Genomic DNA, 8,779 nt, shown 5'->3' with positions numbered 1-8,779 from the left:
CTATATTATTTATTCTGTATATCTATATCTATATCTATATCTATACTTCTATACATTATAATAAACCCACTATTGAGATATCAATAAAATGAAGTTTTAATTTAGACCATTAGATCAATCAAATGAACTTCACTACCCTTTATTATCAAACATTAGATCACCTATTTTGTAGGTATAACTCAATAACTAAACAATGACAATTTTTTCCCACTAATACCCTTGCAATCCAACGCTAACAAACTATGGGAATAGAGATTAGTGGAAACGGGAGAAAATCACTGATTAGGGGTCATCGTAATACGTTTTCCTTACGACATTCATACAAATTCTAACTATGAAACCCTACATTTCTACCTAAATTTGTCAAATCGTCGACTGATCAAATCGTTAAAAACTACACTATGATCGTTGATTAACATGATAATAATTCTTTCATCGTTGTTTAGTTTTCTCTCAAAACTATTGTTTACCAATATCTATTACCTCTTCATCCTCAAATGCTTTGATTTTTCACTAAGAAGCCAATGATTCAAAATCACATGACGAAATCGGATAAGTTCAACATACAATATCCATTTACGCAAATCAATCTAGGTAGTTACTCTTAATTTGATGTTGAGTTTCAAAATGATTTCTGGATGAAAGGATTCGGGGCTGCTTTCTTCTGTTTTTTTTCCTTTGTAATCTGTTAACTATAATCGCCTCAACTCCAATATACAGTTTACGTTGGTCGTTTACAGATTTGTGAGAAAATTAGGGTTTAGTCATTTACAGATTTGTGAGATTATATCGATTGTTGTTTTGATTTTGGTGGTTACCATAGGGTTGTGGTAAAAATCGCAATTGTTGGTGTTCATTTGGGATCAAATGGCATCCAATAAAAGGAAAAAAGGTAGTCGATGTTATAAGTGGTAATATTTTACTAGCCTCAGTTGAAAATAAAATGGTTGTCTACTCGATTTTGAAATGACTTCTGTATCTGCAATGGATAATTCAATCACCTTTGCAACTCACGGTAATTTATGTAGGTTGTTATTCCTTTTTTATTATTATTTACATTATAGAATTATAGATATAGATATAGATATTCTCAAATGTTGTAATTTACTTATGATATTTAAGGAACTTATTTTGTTGCAACTACAAGTGTTTGAACTGTCAGGTTCATCCAAGCTAATAACAAAAATCTAGATCCTCATTGCTCGACAGGTGTTGATTTTTCTTTGTTCTTCATTTCTTAACATAATTTGTGTTATATTGTTTGTTTATTGAGTCATATGCTGAACAATTTGACGTGTTTATTATCTCTTGTGTTATATTGTTTGTTTATTGAGTCAGCTGTTTGATGTCTTCCTGTATCCCAGTTATTATGGACACAACAAAGACAAACATTTGGTAAACTCTACATACTCAACTAATGTTTTAAATGTTATGTAAGGAGATATACTACTTGATTTTGATCATTTTTATGTATTTGGGTCTTTAAGTAGAACATAATTGAAATGTTAAGGTGCTTTAAAAAAATTAGTGAATGAGATATGCTAGCAGGATTGTGTTGTGACAAAAAATCAGTGAATGGGAATGGCATATGTTTTGCAAGTTTGTGATTTCAATCAAATTTTTTAAGTTGGATACGTGAAAGCGTACGATTACGAGGATGTAGTACATGACTCCTTTTTTGGTTAAGCTTGAGTTCAAGTAGTGGATCCATCAATTATGTCAGCCTCAACACTTGATGTTGGTTTCTTAGAGTGCATAACCACTGATTGTGAAACACATTTAGGAAACACGCTTGCTCTTTAGGCCTACCACTCTCTTCGGTAGACATGTCTTTCCATACGTGTTTCTCCCTTATTTGTAGCAAAAAATGATAATTCGTGGAGGTGACAAAATGAACAGCAGGTCAGTTAATTGTTCAAAACAAAAATCTGTTTAGCTCGGAACGGTTCAAGTCAAACTCAATTGACCCACTTTATACTTTAAGGTTTTTATACAGATTCTGCACGAGTTTAATTAAGTTGGGTTGGCCAAGAACAAAGTTTCGTCTATTGATACTCTTTACTCCATAAGATTGATGGAAAGTATCATTTTGTTTATCATTAATCTTCTGTTTTTGTTCTTTTTCAGGTGCTTGGAAACAATAACAAGTGTTAATTGCTTGGTATAATTGATTTCAATACAAAAAAGTTTGTTTCTTTTGAGAAGTTATATGGTGATAGAGTGGGCGTCAGATATGTGATTGTTTGAAAGAGGAAGAAGTTAGAAAGAATACTCTAATTTTTTGACTACTGGTGCGATTATATTATACTTGAATGTTGGGGTGCAAACCTATCCCACATAGGAGGGAGACAAAAACAAATGTATGTATATAAGTCTAAGGGGAAGTCCCTCTAATACCAATTGATTTTAGAAAAGGATGGACTCTTGGGCTTATATTGCAGGACATTGTGTTTGGGCTATGCGATCTTACAAATGGCATCAGAGCTAGGCTATAGCCCGATGTGGTGGACGATGGTGGCGCACCCCTGAACGCACGGTGCGACATGGCACACCCCTCAGTTTGCCAACGATAATTGAGTCATGGTGCCTTATATCGAAAGTCTTCCTCCCCAAGGCGTGGAAGTGCGGCGTGTCCCGATGGTGAAAGAAAAGTGAAAGAAAGAGATCGGCGGTATAAGAGGCGTGTCCCGGTAGTGAAAGAAAAGTGAAAGAAAAGATATCGGTGATATAAGATGGCGGGAGTATCGTTGAAGGGGAGGCTCGGTGATGTGGTCCTCGGTTTGAGGGGAGGATTGTTGGGGTGCAAACCTATCCCACATAGAAGGGAGACAAAAACAAAGTATATATAAGTCTAAGGGGAAGTCCCTCTATTACCAATTGGTTTTAGAAAAGGATGGACTCTTGGGCTTATATTGCAGGACATTGTGTTTGGGCTATGCGATCTTACATTGAAGAGAGTGTTTGAAGCTAATTCCTCACAGGAAATCTACATTTGCGAAGATTTGGTTGGTGGCTGCTCGGTTTCAAATTAGACAGTTATATCAGTCGGGTGTGGGTGCACTAGCAGTTCTTGGAAAAGCTATTTGAATTGCTCCTAATTTGAAAGGTACAGTCCAATACCATAAATTAAAGCCATTTTATCAGCCTTTTTGATAGTCTTTTGTTTTATTGAGCGGGACTTGAATTTTACATATTTTAAAGAAAGTATATTAAGGTCGAAGTAGAAAGTCGTAACATAGATCGTTGTCTCAAGCTATATGAAAAATATCTAGAGTGGTCACCTGAAAATTGCTTTGCGTAGAGCAAGTAGGCTGAGTTGGAAAGGTCCATGAGTGAGACTGAGTGAGCTAGAGACATTTTTGAACTTGTAGTTTCACAACCTGCACTAGACATGCCTGAGTTGTTGTGGAAGGTAAATACCTTTTGGTCAAAAGTTGTAGTGTCTTTAAAAGTATATGTAGTAATTTGTATTTGTATGTGTTTGGATGATTGGCTCACACCTCATATGTTAAATTTGTCGTGAGAGTTTCTACTCTATTATAGTATTATTCATGTATTAATCAAATCAATCAAATAGATTGTATAACTAAGCGCACTAATAAGACTGAATATTATAAAAGGAACCGTCTTGTCTATTTCTGGGTTAGACCAATTGCATGAAATGCTTGGTTTTGTTTAACTTAAAAGTAACCTTTTAAACATAATATAAGGTATCAAGTGATACATGAATGTACTAAACACATGATCACTTTCTACGTGTTTTAATTTACTAACAAGTGTATGTGTTGTATCCTTATAATGAGTATAAATGTGTTTTTGTATAAAGTAATCAAAGTCAAATCGATGAAAGAAAATCTTATCACTATTTGCTCATTTGACCCATTTGAGTCAAAAGGTGTTTTTATGATATGATCACGTCCTGTGATTGAATTTAAGTAAATTTGCAAGTTAGACTTTTATGCAAACGACTGTTGTGTATAAAGAACAGCTTAATACTGGATGTTTAGGTAAATAAAACATTATGTGTAATTTGATGATTCTTTTCCAAGTAAAAACTTGTAGTTAGATTTTATTTAGCCCACTTTATAAAACCTGGGGTAAAAATTATGATATATTTTCATTTAAAATTAGTTTACGTTGTCAATGCTATAATGTATACATGTTTGGTCAACAACTTAAAGATATATGAGATATAAATGGTTGATTTGGTATGTTTGTTTACTTTGGGTATTTTTTGAACCCTTCAAGTAATGGGATGACTTGATACACACGAACTATTTGAAAGATATGGTGTAATGGACCAAATTGAAATGATCCATTTAAACACTTCAACCATAATATCTAAATTTTTGTTCTGTATCCTTAAAGGGTGTAAGCTTAGCGATATGATTCAGTCTACACATTATTAACATATATATATATATATATATATATATATATATATATATATATATATATATATATATATATATATATACAATTTTGTTCAACTTTCCGCTTTAACTTGATTTGTTTCTTATACACAAATTTTGTCGATTCACAAATAATATATTATATTTGTAATTTTTATTGATAAAACTTGCAAATCTTGCGGGTCTTAAGCTAGTACACCTTTCTTTTACTCATTCTAATACAAATCTTTCTTTCAATCTTATTTTTCTCCACAGTAAAATTAACATACACTATAAAATTTCATAATGGATAAAACATTCAAGATGCTCGAGTTTGTTATTGATGACGATTTGGATGATGAAAAAATTGTTAATTTTGTTAGTAGTTTGGCGGAAGAAGAAGTGGAGGGAGAAGCTAGTAGTTCGCGAGTCCCTCGAACCTGAGTTTATATTCCAAGGGATCGTGAAGTGCGGCTGAGAGGTGATTCAATGATTATTTTGCGGATTCACCAGTGTATCCGAAAAAAACTTCAAGCGACATTATCGAATGAGTCATCAATTATTTCTCCAAATTATCAAAGGTATATCCAACTTTAATAGTAGCGATATTCCCGATTATTTTATGTATTTTAGGGAATGTCCCGATGCAGCTGGTCGTCAAAGTTTGACAATACTACAAAAGTGTACTGCGGTCATAGGTTAAATGGCGTATGGAACTACACCTGATTTGTTTGACGAATACATAAAAATTGGTGAGAAAACAGCTGCTTTATGTTTAGATAATTTTTGCAGATGCGTTTTTCGTTTGTTTGCTAGAGAGTATTTGAGAAAGCCAACAACCGAAGATATTGCTCGGTTTTATAATTTTCACGCCCAAAGACATAGTTTACCGGGTATGCTTGGTAGTATTGATTGTATGCATTGGGAGTGGAAGTACTGTCCGTTTGGCAAGGAAAATACACTAGAGGTGAATTGTTTGACTTAGTACTACTACTTCCTAATGTAGATTTCCCATTACCATCACTGTTATCAGTTTTACTTTTATCATCATAGGGATCCTCAAGATTATCAAAGAAATTTAAGTGATCAAGTCCTGAAAACACATTAGATGTAATTTTAGAAGACATTTTAAAAGGAAACACTTGTTCATAAAATTTAACATCCTTGGAGAAGGTCATAAGCTTTGTATCATCATTATTATTCAACTTTGTGGCAAAGCAAAGGCAACCAAATACTCTTAAATGACTAAGAAATGGCTCCCTTCCATATATGATTTCATAAGGTGATTTACCATTTAAAACACTAGAATGAGTTCTATTTATCAAGTAAGTTGCAGTTAATACCACCCTAAAAAGACAGCGGTGCACCTCCTTGAAACAAAAGTGACCTTGCCATATTTAAAAGATGCCTATGCTTTTTCTTCACAACACCATTTTATTATGGAGTGTATGCACAAGATGTTTGATGGACAATTCCTCTAGTCCTGAAAAATGAAGATAGTGTAGTATTTAAAAACATTGTACCATTGTCACTCCTTACAATTTTAATATATTTATTAAATTGTGTTTGAAACATTTCGACAAAATCAATAATATTTTGAGATGTATCACTTTTTGATTTTAATAAGAACACCCATACTGCCCTTGAATGATCATCAACTATAGTCAGAAAATACTTAACCATCCCTACTAACAACTTTATAGGGACCCCACAAATCTAAGTGAATAAGTTCACCAATTTCTTTGGTTTTGTGATCACTCAAATGAAATGGATCTCTTGTTTGTTTAGCTTTGTGAAAAATTTCACATGGCATTAATTTTTCATTATCATAAGAAAGTTTGTGAAAGAACATGTAATACTGGATCAGCTGGATGACCTAATCTATGATGCCAAGTATATTTTGATAACAAACACACATTAGAATCAGAACTGCAACAAATATTATCCTCACCATCACTATCAAAGTAATACAAACCACCCTGTACACTACCAGTCCCCAGATTCCTGCCCATCACTCTTCCTGGGGAAAGTCCTGTACATAACACATATTCATAAAAACCTATGAATCTTTTACTATCTCTAGCTAGTTTACTAACAGACAAAAGACTCACTACATATTCAGGGATGTCATAACCCGTCCTTAACCATAAGAACGAGTTAGATAACGTATGATTTCATTGCGAGGTATTGACCTCTATATGCGACATTTTTAAAAGAACAACTGCATTTATTTTACATTACAAACCATAACTCTTATTTTAATACAAGCTTTAGACAATAAAAAGATGATTATCGTTTAGCGATAATCTTAGACTTACAAACTTTACATGTGATGATAACAATACGATTTCTAGCATATTTTACATTACAATTCCTCGGATATGCAGTTTTATTTTTGACACAAATATGCATACTCAAGATCTTGCTTAAATTCAACATGTTGCAGCGGAAGCTTTTAGTTATCACCTGAGAATAGACATGTTTAAAACGTCAACATAAAGTTGGTGAGATATAGGTTTAATGCCGGCAGCGGTATAAATATAGACCACAAGATTTCATATGTAAACATTTTAATAAAAATATTCTAAGTGGTTGAGCACTTGGTAACCATACTTAACATTTAATCACGTCGCATATTCCCTTTATTATGAAATCTTACTACACCGTACCAAGTATAGTCACGAAATGAAGTACTGTGCAACCGTTGAATACTGGTCGTCCAGTCCGGTTGGGGTTGTCAAGCCCGATAGATCTATCAACAGGATTCGCGTTTACAATACCGCTGTAAATAGTAGTTACCAAGCTACAGGGAAGTATGCCAGTGGTACAACTCAACGTAGAATATATTTTTCAGTTACTTGTGTCCATATCGTAAAACATAAAATACATGTATTCTCATCCCGAAATATTTAGAGTTTAAAAGTGGGACTATATACTCACTTTTGCCTTGAAGATATATATATTTTGACTTGGTCTCCGGTTGATATCACGAACCTATCCATATATAATTTATCAATATATTTTCATTTTAAACAATCGTCACATATATATACTTATAATACTTTTAATGTCTTCTTAGTCCGTAGTTAGCAATTCAATTTTTAATGGTTCATATTTAGGTGTTTAATAAATAAATAAAACCCCCATCGAAATAAATAAAACCCCCATCGTATTCGTATTGGTCGGGATTAATCTTGACCCACGGTACCGTGTTGTCAAATGACGTGTTGCGTACATAAAGTACCGGTGTTGTCAAATGACGTGTTGCGTACGTACATGAGGTCTTATGATTAATCTTCTCGTGTTGTTTACGGGTGATCCTGAAATATATAAAATTAAATTATGAGTACATATATATAAAATATCATGTTATTTTAGAAAGATGTGATTTATTTAATTTTTCTCCAATTATTTTCGTGGCTAAACTAGTTTTGGATATCCGATCTTGTTTTAGTCATAGTTTCTTCGTTACAACTCCGTTTTCGTTGGTTCAACTTGCCACTTCCTTGGATCGAGTCCTTCTTTAAGACTATGAACTGTAAATACCTTAGTTTGTATTCGAAATCACAGGTCATAGGTCAAACTTTGGTGAAACTTATGAAGTTGATCATTTTCCATCATGTAAACAACCTTAAATGATTATTTTTCTAAAAATACTTATACTTTGAGTTAAATCATGAAATTTTTATGTGTTAACATATTCATAGTAAATATCAATTTTCCAGAAAATAAGCCTCCAATTCAAAGTTCAAGATGGTTTTTAATTATCCAACCCAAAACAGCCCCCGGTTGTACTCCGACGACGTAAATTCAGTTTTTAAGGTGTTCTTTGAAAAACCAAGTTTTACCTTGTTAAGTTAGCATATCCTTATGATATATTACAGGTCTTGAAGTATTTTAAAAGTTAAGTTAGAAGGATCTATTTAGTTTGCAAACAAGTTTGAAAACATTCAAACTATGTTCTTGTTGTTAAAATTTTATACCATAAAATAAGATAACTATATATATATGAATCGAATAAGGTTATGAACAAAGTTACTACCTCAAGTTACTTGGACAAGGTTGCTGTAAAAGAGAAGTAAAAACCTAGAACCAAAAGAGTGATGGAGTTGGATGAAAGATTGGAAGCAACTTAAGACATAAACTTGAAATGAAAGTTGTATTTTTGTAGTGTTTTTGTTTGATCTTGTTATGGTGGTGTTTAAGGTGATTCTTGAGAGGATTTTTGCTGGAGTTCTTAGAGATACATGAGGCTAGTAAGTGTGTGTGTTTAGCTAGAGAAATGATGTATCAAAAATTGAAAATGGATGCATGTATAAATGATGGTGGTGGCGTGATTTATGATGAACAAAGACAAGATTTTAGGTTGTTTTCTTGTATAATTAGTC

The 8,779-nt window shown here is 33.0% G+C and overlaps 1 long non-coding RNA gene across 3 annotated transcripts; it reads left to right on the top strand.

Annotated features, from left to right (window-relative positions):
- Positions 1-1,347: 1,347 nt before the first annotated feature.
- Positions 1,348-5,505, top strand: LOC139845068 (uncharacterized). 3 transcript variants are annotated; one of them, XR_011758191.1, is made up of 4 exons: positions 1,348-1,395; positions 2,128-2,314; positions 2,955-3,106; positions 4,775-5,505. It is a non-coding gene; the product is annotated as an uncharacterized lncRNA (long non-coding RNA). The 3 variants fall into 3 exon arrangements; XR_011758190.1 differs by lacking the exon at positions 1,348-1,395 and having other exon boundaries at positions 1,606-2,314; positions 4,778-5,505; XR_011758189.1 differs by lacking the exon at positions 1,348-1,395 and having other exon boundaries at positions 1,606-2,314.
- The last annotated feature ends 3,274 nt before the right edge of the window (positions 5,506-8,779 follow it).

Source organism: Rutidosis leptorrhynchoides, chromosome 4 (genome assembly GCF_046630445.1).
Source record: "Rutidosis leptorrhynchoides isolate AG116_Rl617_1_P2 chromosome 4, CSIRO_AGI_Rlap_v1, whole genome shotgun sequence".
Lineage (NCBI taxonomy): Eukaryota > Viridiplantae > Streptophyta > Magnoliopsida > Asterales > Asteraceae > Rutidosis > Rutidosis leptorrhynchoides.
Note: the sequence above shows the minus strand (reverse complement) of the source record. Positions and strands in the feature narration are given on the sequence as shown.